The 11,334-nt window shown below is 55.3% G+C and overlaps 1 protein-coding gene across 1 annotated transcript in view; it reads left to right on the top strand.

The window, feature by feature from the left end:
• The first annotated feature begins 2,684 nt into the window (after positions 1–2,684).
• Positions 2,685–11,334, top strand: part of FBXO42 (F-box protein 42) — a 51,109-nt gene continuing 42,459 nt past the window's right edge. Inside the window, exon 1 of the mRNA XM_021537918.2 lies at positions 2,685–2,769. The gene's annotated coding sequence lies outside the window, so the exon portion shown is untranslated. The remainder of the gene's footprint in view (positions 2,770–11,334) is intronic.

Genomic DNA, 11,334 nt, shown 5'->3' with positions numbered 1-11,334 from the left:
TTCACACAGGGAGTGGGAGAACCCTTAAAATCCGAATTTTTCCCCAAATTCCCACCTAAGAGCCAGAGTTTGCCGGCAGATGGCGACTGACTCCTAAAAATATCCCAATAATCCTCCAGCTAAAACAAATCCTTATCCCTGCGGTCTGCCCCGACCCTGAGTCTCCCGTTCCTCTGCCAAGCCCAAAATTTGGGCAGGGAACCTCCGGACAGGCCGCAGGTGGATTTTGGGGGGATGTTTATCCAAGGTGGAACTGTTGGAGGGGGTCTGGGGGTTGTGCAGTGCTCCATGGGCATTAAATCCTTGGATTTGTGCATTTTTGGCAGCTCAGCGGGGCGGGACTCGGCGTTTCCCCCCACCAGGAGAAGCTGCAGCAGGCTGGAGCTGTTCCTGCTCATCCTCTGGCGTTTTCCCAGAAGCAACAGGAGCTGAGTTTTCCAGCAGCCAGAGCCTGGCACGGTTGGCTTCATCCCTTCCAGTGTTCCAGCGGCGCTCCCTGGGACGTTTCCTTCCATCCTGCTGTAAAAAATCCCCTTCCCAGCCATGCCTGAGCCCGAGCAGCCCAAAAAAACCAAGCGGGATCTGTTGGGAATGAGGCACTGATGGCTGTGGCACACAAAAAGGGGGCTCACCTGGAAGGAGACCGTTGGAATTTGTGGTATTGGTGATTCTGAGATTGTAGGAAGTCTCTGTTTTTTTGTCCCGTTGCTAAAGAAGAAGCCATAATTTGTCTGTGTTGGTTGTTAAGGTTGTTTATTCTTGCTTATCTCTAACATGTTCTGCTGCCCTGCCATAGGTGTGGGGCTCTTTTTTTAGTGGGACATCACAAACATTATATATTAGAAACTACGTGTGCCATATTTACAATAATGGGCCAATATTTATAATTTATCTTGAACAGTGTGTCCCCAGCCTAAACCAACAGAAAAATGCCAACACCACAGTGAAACATGGAGGGCATGAAGAAGGAGAAAAAGGACAAGGCACACCCAATTTCCTCCATCTTGTCCCCTTTGGACCCCTCATCTAAAATTTTACTTTTGCACCCGTGCCACAATTATTACTGATATCAAACACTCAGAGCTGGTAATTGATCCTGTAAGGTTGAAAACTCTTTTCCATGGCCAGAGATCACAGCCAGTGTCTCTGGGGGCTCTGTCCAGGGGGGTTCCTGACCCCTGCCAGGGTGCCAGGGCAGCCAGAGGGAAGCTCTGGAATCCCACAGGAGACAAAACCCACATGTGTGACCAGGTTATCCCAGCCCTGCACAGGGACACCCACAGATCCTCCCGTGTTATCCCAGCCGTGCACAGGACACCTGGGATATCCCACAGCTCCTCCCGTGTTATCCCAGCCCTGCACAGGACATCTGGGACATTCCTTGGCTCCTCCCGGGTTATCCCAGCCCTGCACAGATCCCCCGGGACATCCCAGGGCTGCACCCAGGTTATCCCAACCCTGCCAGGGATATCCACGGCTCCTCTCGGGTTATCCCATCCCGGCATAGAGCACCCGGGACATCCCATAGCTCCTCCTGGTTTATTCCAGCCCTGCACAGGACACCTGGGACACATCCCATAGCTCCTCCCGGGTTATCCCAGCCCTGCACAGGGACATCCCAAGGTTCCTCCTGGGTTATCCCAGCCCTGCACAGGGACATTCCTTGGCTCCTCCCGGGTTATCCCAGCCCTGCACAGATCCCCCGGGACATCCCAGGGCTCCTCCCGGGCTATCCCAGCCCTGCACAGGAACATCCCAAGGTTCCTCCCGGGCTATCCCAGCCCTGCACAGGGACATCCCAAGGTTCCTCCCGGGCTATCCCAGCCCTGCACAGGGACATCCCAAGGTTCTTCCCGGGCTATCCCAGCCCTGCACAGGGACATCCCTCAGCTCCTCCCGGGCTATCCCAGCCCTGCACAGATCCCCCGGGCCATCCCAGGGCTCCTCGCCGTGGATCCCGGCTCCCCACGGGCTCCTGGAGCCGCCCTGGGGCCGGGATGCCGCGCGGGCTCCTCCATGCGGGATGCGGCTCTGTGGGACACGCAGGGTGGCAGCGATCACCTTTTCCCTGGAGAATAATGTCCCACCGGCGGGACGCGATGCCAAGACACAGCCCCGCGCAGGGCTGCTCCCCCATGGAATGGGCTCCGCTCCCTCCCTTCCTCACCGCCGTGGGGAGAGGGGCAGCCCTGAGGGCACGGCCACATCCCGCCTCCCTGCCGAGCCCTCAGGCGCTCCCCGCCTCTGAGGGGCACGCAGGGACACGGCGGGGCTGCCTGCGGGCAGAGCGGGTCCCCGTGGCCCAGCCGCGCCTCCCGGGGCTGCGGAAGAGGGCGGGACACCGGGAGAGAGCGGGAGAGAACGGGACAAGGAACGGGACAAGGAGCGGGAGCCGCCCCGGCATCTCCGCCTCAGCGCCGCCCTCCCCAACATGGCGGCCTCGCCCGCCCGCCTCGCCCACCACGGCACTAGGACCGTCCCAAGATGGCGGCGGGACCAGCCAAACACGGCGCTCCCCGCGCTGCGCCGCCAAGCGAACACTTGACCTTCCCATCATGGCGGCACCATAAGGACACTCCACGCCCGCCCTATGTCACGTGATGTCGAGGGCGGTCCCGCGCCTGCGCAGTGCGCGGCCGGCGCGGCCGGGGCAGCGGCGGGAGGGCGGGGAGGGAAGATGGCGGCGCTGGTCGGAGCCGTCACCGGGGCGACGCAGCGGCCCCGCCGCCCGCAGCCCTGAGGGCCCGGCCCGGCCCGGCCCGGCGGCAGGTGAGAGCGGCCCCGCGGTTTGCCTTCCCCGGGCGAGGCCCTTTTCCGGGGAGCGGGGCGGCGGGACGGGCCCCTCGGGGCGGGACAGGCCTGGTGTGGAGGGGAACCACATTTGAGGGTGGAGGGTAAGGGGAGCCCCTGTGCCAGCCCCTGTGCCAGTCCCTCACAGCGTTTTGGGGGTGGCTGCGGAGGGCAGAGCCCACGGGGGGCTGCAGCCCCTTCTGGGAAGGGGAAGCCCCTTCCCAGCTCTGGCAGCCCCGGGGCTCCCTCAGGGCGGGGAGAAAGCGAAGCCTGCCCCCCTAAAAACCGGGTTGCCCTCTAAAAAAGCCGTATTTCCCCGCTGAAAGCCGTGTTTCCTTCCCAAAAAGCCAAGCTTTCCCCCATCCCGAAAGCAATGTTTCTTCCACGATATGCTGTGCTTCCTCCCTAAAATATATGTTTCCCCCCAAAAAGGACATTTCCCCAAAAACCTCATGTTTCCCCAGAAAAGCCATATGTTCTCCCTAAAAGCCGTGCTTCCCCAGAAAACCTCGTGTTTCCCCCAAAAGAAACACATTTTTCTCCTAAGACCTCTATTTTCCTCCCTAAAAGCCATGTTTTCCCTCAAATGCCATGTTTCCCTTCTAAAAGCCAGGTTTGTCCCCCAGACTCCATCCTTCCCCCCAAAAAAACATATCCGCCCCCCCCCCCCAAAAAAAAAAAAAGGAAAAAAAATAAAGCTCAATTTTCCCCCTAAAAGCCCTGTTATCCCAAAATTCAGTGCTGGCATAGGGCAGTGCCAAGGCGCAGGCTGGCAGTGCCGGTGGTGGGGGGAAATGGCTTTTTTTGGGGAGAAATTTGGCTTTTAGGGGGAGAGCATGGCTCGTCGGGGAGGAAACAGCTTGTGTGTGGGGGGGGATATGGTTTTTTGGGGGCAAGTATGTTTTTTAGAGGGGGGATCAGACATGGCTGTGGGTGCCCCCCCAAAACCTCAGCTCGCGTTGTGTTCGTGTGAAAACAAAGGTGAGGCTCGGTCCCCGCTTGAAGCCGCCGGGTGCGTGTCCGTGCCCCGCTCTCGGAGCGGGATCGAGCTGCCCAGCCCGGCACCCCCGGCGAATTTGGGGTGTCGCTCCCATTGTCTCCGCTGCCGGTGTCCGCTCGGGGCTTTGGGAGCGCGGTTCGGGATTGATTTGGGGCGGTGTGCTTGTCACGGCGGGGCTGGGCTGGGCTGAGCAGCGCTGCAGGAGCTGCATTATCTCATCCTTCCCAGCCTCTCGGCTTTTCCACTCGCCTTTCCCCGTCACTGGGGCCGGGAATCTTTTAGGAGGAGCGGGAGCAGGGCTGGGGTGGCTCGCTGTTCATGACCCGAACTCCAGGGAATGCTCGGAGCAGGAACAAAAGGGGAGCGGGGAATGGGAGATAACCCCGGGATCGCCGGGAATGTGGTTTGTGCTCGGCTGGCTTTAATCATCCCTGGGAGCCGGCTCGGGTCAGCAGCTGGAACTCTTCCCCGTGGCTGGAAGGATCGGGAATTGCGGTGAATTCCCGCGGAGGAGCTGCTGACCTCAACCCCCGCCCTGGATGGGAAGGGACCTTTCCCCACCTGTCCTTCAGGAGCGGAGCCTCCCAGGGAAGCCGCGGCTCGGGGGCGGTGCCGCGGTGTCCTGACAAAGTGCTTTATATCGCGACATAGCCACGCAGCCGAGGCTTGGCCTTTCTGGAGAACGAGTGCCAGAGTGAGAGGTTTCCTCATTCCCACAGCCCTGGGTGTTCCCACTACCATCTCTCCTTCCTTTTCCTTATGCTGATGCCAAAGAAAGGCTGAAAACCGTGATTTTTCCCTCAGGTTATGTCCGCCTAGGCTTGGTATTTCCTTGGTGTTACAAATGGGAGAGAAAAGAGCAAAATCTTGGGCAGAATTGCAGCTGTTTCATAGAATCGAGAAGGGTTTGGGTTGGAAGGGCTTTGCAGACCATCCCTGCCATGGGCAGGGGCACTTTCCCCTATCCCAGGTCCCTCCAAGCCTGTGCATTCCCAGCTCAGGAATGGTCTGGCTGTACGTTCCCAGTTCAGGAATGGTGTGGCTGTGCATTCCCAGTTCAGGAATGGTCTGGCTGTGCATTCCCAGTTCAGGAATGGTGTGGCTGTGCATTCCCAGCTCAGGGATGGCCTGGCTGTGCATTCCCAGCTCGGGAATGGTCTGGCTGTACATTCCCAGTTTGGGGATGATCTGGCTGTGCATTCCCAGCTCGGGAATGGTCTGGCTGTACATTCTGAGCGTGGGGTGATGTGGACACTTTTTGCAGGGCAGGGTGGTGCCTGCCTTGCACAGGTGTTGTTCCCTGGTGTTGGGCTCCACGCTGTTCTGCAGGAGTTCGTGTCTCCGTGCTCGGGCGGCGGCAGAGCCACATCCCGTGGTTGTTTTGGCGTGGCAGGGATGTTTGTGTGTATTTTTCCTGCTGTGTTCCCTGACAGGTGACTCCACCCAGGCAGCGTTGCTTTTCCAGGGTGGCAGGTGAAGCTCTTGGATTCAGAAAGGCTCTGGACAATTTAATCATTTTATCAACACGCAGCATATACGATTTTCAGTTTCAATTGGAGTTTCCTCCAGCCTTTATTCCCTGGGACTCCGTTTTTCCCAGAGTTTGGCTGCTGGTGCAGCCCTGAGGGGAGCTCACCTGCAGTACACGTGCTGCTGCCCTGCCTGGGCTTGGAATGAAGGTGGGGTTGGTTCATTCCCACTGCTGAACGTGGGTGACCTGTGATTTGGGGATTGCAGCCACTGCGTCGGGCACCTTCTGCAGAGGTGTTGGGATGTGCTCCTCATCCCGTCCTTAATCTCAGGAAATGCAATGCATGCAGCAGTCTGCACATCTGCCAGGAGTGACAGGTTTGGAGTGGGAGCGCGGGGATGGTCTGGCTGTGCCTTTCCAGCTTGGGGATGGTCTGGCTGTGCATTCTCAGTTTGTGAATGGTGTGGCTGTGCATTCCCAGCTCAGGAATGATGTGGCTGTGCATTCCCAGTTCAGGAATGGTGTGGCTGTGCATTCCCACCTTGGGAATGGTGTGGCTGTGCATTCCCACCTTGGGGATGGTCTGGCTGTGCATTCTCAGTTTGGGGATGGTCTGGCTGTGCATTCCCACCTTGGGGATGGTGTGGCTGTGCATTCCCAGTTCAGGAATGGTGTGGCTGTGCATTCCCAGCTTGGGAATGGTGTGGCTGTGCATTCCCAGTTTGGGGATGGTCTGGCTGTGCATTCCTAGTTTGGGAATGGTCTGGCTGTGCATTCCCACCTTGGGGATGGTCTGGCTGTTCATTCCCACCTTGGGGATGGTCTGGCTGTTCATTCCCACCTTGGGGATGGTCTGGCTGTGCATTTCCATCTTGGGGATGGTCTGGCTGTGCATTCCCAGATCCGTGCAGTTCTGTTCCCAGGGCTTCCAGGAGGCGCTGGGTTTAGACACAGCCTGCTTCCATCCCAGCCACTTCCACAGGATGTGAGTGAGGGCTGCTGGAAAAGGCTTCCCACTCTCTGTGTAAACAGAGCTGCGCCTCCAAGGGAAGTGATTTTTCCCTCTGTGTTCCGACAGGGCAGGCTTTGTTGAAAAACATCCAGTCAGGATTTTCCTAAGGCTGGAGGTGGGTAGACTTTGGGCTTTGACATGGAAAAGGCAGCATTACCTGGAGATGGCTGTGAGGACTTAAGGTGTTGGAGCTGGAGCCAGGTTCAGGTTTGGCCCAAATCCAGATAAAAGCTGGGAAGAGGCTTCTGGGAAGTGCTGATGTGCTCCAGGGGTGTTTCTCCAGGTAGGGGCTCCCTCCAGAGCACATTTCCTGCACTGAGTGGTGCTGCTGGCTTCTCCTCAGGCTGTCCCCAGCAGCATCCAGGCTGTGCTGCCAGGAGCAGCCGGCACAGCTTGTGATGGAGTTGGGAAATCCAGGTCAGAATTCCTTTTGAACTTGCCTGTGTTGCTGGATCAAAGCAGAGCAGGGGTGACACATCCACGTGAAAACCGTGGCTCATGTCGAGCAACCTGCAGGAATCGGGGCTCTTCCCATCAGGAATTAGCTGTTTCAGGAGCTGCTCTGGACTGTGTTCTCTCCCCCATTTCTATGGCAGTCTTTAAATATTTATCTTCGCTTGCTGAACTCCCACTGCAACACCTGTGACTGAGGATCCTCTTTTTCCCCCCATGGGAAATGTGGATGCAGTTCAGGCACCAGCAATTGGCAATTCTGATGCATTGCATCTCTCCCTGGGTTCCAGACTCCTTTGGAAGCATTTCTCTGCCTCATTTTGTCTTGTACCTGTGCCAGTTTTATCATAATTTGGGGTTTTGGAGGCTTAAGGTAAGTTGGCAGAGGTGCTTTTATTTATTTGGAACTTCTCTTTCCAGGCCAAGTTGGATGGGGCTTGGAGTAAGTGTAGAAGGTGTCCCTGTGCATGGCAGGGAATGGGATGAGCTTTAAGGTCCTTTCTAACCCAAACCATTCCATGATTTTGACTCCCATTAGGTTTCAGTGGGCAGAAGTTAATCTCTGGTTTGAGGAATGATGTGGGGTTTTCTGGGTAGAAAGATCTCTGGTTTCAGGAGTGATTTGGGGTTTTATGGGTAGAAAGATCTCTGGTTTCAGGAGTGATTTGGGATTTTCTGGATAGAAAGATCTCTGGTTTGAGGAGTGATTTGGGGTTTTCTGGGTAGAAAGATCTCTGCTTTCAGGAGTGATTTTCTGGATGGGGTTTTCTGGATGAAAAGCAGCTCAGAAATGTCAGAATCTCACTGTGAAGTCTGGGTGGCTCTGGGAAGAACTGTCCATCCCCAGACTTCTCGCATCAGGGAATCTGGGACATGGATTAATCATTCCAGCTGGTTTTTTTGTCACTCTGGAGAGCCTGCAGTGTGATTTATTTGTGCTTTAAAAGAGACTCATGAACCCTTTGGGTGCTGTTATCCACACACTGAGCTTCCAGGGAAGGGGCTGGCTGTGGGAATCTCTGGCTTTTCTTGTCCCTGCTGCTGGATGCACACCAGAGCCTTTTGCCAGCTGCCCAAAACACCTGGAAGGAGAGAACCAGGTGCAGCTCCCTCGGAAGCAGCACCACTGTGGAATTCCTGCATTCAGTTCCTCTGAGCAGCAGCCTTTAATCCCTGCTGCTCTTCCCAGAGCTGGTTTTGGGCCAGGCGTTTCCTTTCCCAGTCTCAACAGCTGCTGGGAATTCCTGAAAGCTCCCAGGCTTTTGGGTTTCTGCAGACACAGACTCGTTGGGCACAGGGGATTCTGTAGCCTGCTCTGAGCAGGACTCCTGGGTGCTTTGAGATCCTGGGGTTCCATAATGTGTGATGAGCAGGGATTTTCCCCCTTCTCCTGCTCAGAATGGTGCCAGTTAATGGTGATTGTTGTGGTGACAGGATGGTAACAAAGGAACATACTGGGGAGCTCATTTTGTCATCAATGGCACAGATGAACTGGAAACTTGCACAATTTCCCTGAATTTTTTTTTTGCTGATGAACATAATATGGATTTGACTGCGCTTTTTTGTTGTGTCTTTCTTAGTATTTGATGTTTAAGCCTCCCTAAACACCCATGCTTGAGGCGTGGCACAAAGGATGGCAGGATAACTCCTGCTCTCCTCATCCCCAATATCCAGTGCTTCTGCTTCTCCATGCTTTGCCTTTCCAATTAGCTGAGGAATAAGAAAATCCTGTACAAAACAAGAACAAATGCTCTTATTTATTCTGCTCAAATCAGTGGAAACTGCAGCAAATCCTCCTGCAGCCCGTTGGGTGGGTCAGGCTCAGGAAATCTGTTCCAAATGGAATCCCTGGGTTGTATTTTCTGGTCCAGGCTCAGTTGTGGTTGGGGTTTGCCTGGTGGTTTGTGGGTGCTGTTCCCGGCCCCTCACACCTCTCTGTGCCCAGATTCTCTGTGGATTTAGTCCTGTTTCTCCCACCTTTCACGCCTGGGCTCCAAGGGCACGCAGAGCAATCTTTCCAGTTCTGTAATAACAGGGTTGCACTGCCACCACCCAGGGCTGGTCTGCACCTCAGACCCGTCCCTTCCCATCTGCTCTACCCCCTCAAAGATTTCAGGCAATCCTCTGTTGCTCATTGCCTGCTGTTTGCTGGGAACTGGTTGAGATTTTCCCCCACTGAGGTGCTGGTTTTTGGGGGGCAAATGTGGAGGGGAAGCTCCGATTTCTGCTCTCTGTGTCCAGGGACAGGACCCAGGGAAAGGCTGGAGCTGGGCCAGGGGGGTTTGGGCTGGAGATCAGGAAAGGTTCTTCCCCAGAGGGTGCTGGGCACTGCCCAGGGAATGGTCCTGACCCTGAGGCTGCCAGAGCTCCAGGAGCCTTTGGACAGGCTGGGATTGTTGGGGTGTGTGTGCAGGGCCAGGGGTTGGACTCTGATCCTTGTGGGTCCCTTCCAGCTCAGGACATTCCCTGGTTGTGTGCAGTGTGTTCAGCAGGAGTGGAGCTCCAGGAGAGCAGCTCCCAGCTCCACTGACAGGGAATCCCAGGGGTGCTGACTGTCTGCAAAGCACCAAGCTCACGCCGGCTCCCCGGGGTTCTGAGCAAGGAATTGGGATGCTGCAAGGTCAGTCCCATGGTGAAGCTGATGTTTCCCTCTTTCCCAGCTTCTGGCACTGCCCTTTGCCCACACCAACATCACTGTGGACCTTTATGCTTGTAGATTCTTCTCTCCATCCCCATTGTACAGCACAGTGTGAGCTCCACAGTCTGAAATTTGCAGGGGCTGGTGGGTGTCTGCCCTTCCTAATTCACATTTTCTGCTAAAAAAGCCCAGACATGTTTTCCAGCACCTTTGGACTGCACACACTCCAGCACCTCTGTGGGGGTCAAGACACGCTGTTTGCTTTTCAGGAATATCACCCTTCCCATCACCTTTTGAGATTTTGATTAGGGCAGCAAAGAATCATGGAATGGTTTGGGTTTGGAGGGACCTTAAAGCCCACCCAGTGCCACCCCTGCCATAGGCAGGGACACCTCCCATTATCCCAGGTGGTTCCAAGTCCTGTCCAGCCTGACCCTGGACACTTCCAGGGATCCAGGAGCAGCCACAGCCGCTCTGGGGATCTGTGTCAGGGCCTGCCCACCCTCCCAGGGAAGGATTTCTTCCCCCTATCCCATCTGAACCTCCCGTCTCTCAGTGGGAAGCCATTCTCCCTTGTCCTGACACCCCAGGCTCTGGTAAAAAGTCCCTTCCCGTGTTTATTGTCAGATCCCATCTGTTTCCAGCTGTCTGCACATCCCTCTGAGCTCTGGAGAAGAAACAGCTCGGGACAGGGAGCTGCAAACCTCTGCTCCCTGAATCCTAGTGCTGCTCTTAACCCCAGCTTCTTGTGGCTTTTGTTCCTTTACCTGCAAAATGGGGTTAGCTGTGGAATGTGGACTGCTGGAATGTTCGAGGCATTTTAGGTTGTGTCTCTGTGGCCAGACCAGGTGTCTGTCTGTGATGAAACTCCTTTGTTCCACCTGAGAGAGGGAAAATACCTTCCATATTGTTTTGCTGTGTTTAGCAAACAGCTCTGCCTTTAAAGCCCCTGTGTGTGATCCAGCCCTGCTCCTGGGCACTGCTGGGGATGGTTAATCCCTGCTTGGGAGCTTCCATCAAAGGCCTCACCTCGGGAATGGCAGGGCTGGGCATGCAGGGGGAGCACAGACAGGTTTGGTGTGAGACACAACCAGTGAGCATCCCAAAAGCACTGCTGGGGTGTGTCTGACACACTGCTGTGTCCCCGGAGTTCAGATCAGGAGGGGAGGGCAGTTTGGGGTGCTCATCCCTGCTAATGTCCATGTGGAGGTGGTGGTGGTGCATGTCCTGGTGTCCTGCTTGCTAACAAAAACATTTCATCAGCGTCGCCGCCAAGTCAGCAGCACGTCTGAAAGCCCTGGGCATCCATTCCAATCAAACCTTGGCCAGCCAGGCTGCAATAAAATGGGTTTTTCCCAGTATATATTTTCTCTTTTTATGGCTTGAAAGTCAGTAGCCTTGAGCTCATCTTTGCTTTGGGTGCAAGGTCTGGTGGCTTGTCCTGGTTTGAAAAAGTCAAACTAGTGAGAGGCTTTAAGTCAGAAATACAATTTTTTAGGAAAAAGGGAACAAAGAACTAAATACATATAATAGTATAAAAGAGGAACCACTGTCAGAGTTAGAGATATAACCTGACACTTGCTAGCTGGGGTGGTGGTAGCAGATATGGTTCTGTCCAAGCAGTGCTCCTGTAGACTGATGTAGTTTCCCTCTGGAGGTCCAGTGTAGAAAAGGTCTCACCTGTTCCTCTTGGAAGAGGGGATTGCAGCTTGAAGTGGTAATGGAATACACCCCAATATTATAACCTAGGACAGGACTGTTCACGACTTGTGTGTTTTTGTAGGGAGAGGAAAGGTGTAGTTGGTGAATCTGGGCTGAAGAATAGCTTTGGTTATTGCAAAAATAAAATTGTTACCCCCCCCCTTCCAAACTCCTCATTTGCCGCTGCCCTGAGCTGGACATGAGCCAGGTGGGCAAGAGGCTGATGGCCCATGGCTGGTCCCAGGATGTGGCACCTGGGGACATGGTTT

Source organism: Lonchura striata, chromosome 24 (genome assembly GCF_046129695.1).
Source record: "Lonchura striata isolate bLonStr1 chromosome 24, bLonStr1.mat, whole genome shotgun sequence".
In the NCBI taxonomy this organism is placed as follows: Eukaryota; Metazoa; Chordata; class Aves; order Passeriformes; family Estrildidae; genus Lonchura; species Lonchura striata.
The sequence above is the reverse complement of the archived record's forward strand: the minus strand, read 5'-3'. Positions and strand labels throughout refer to the sequence as shown.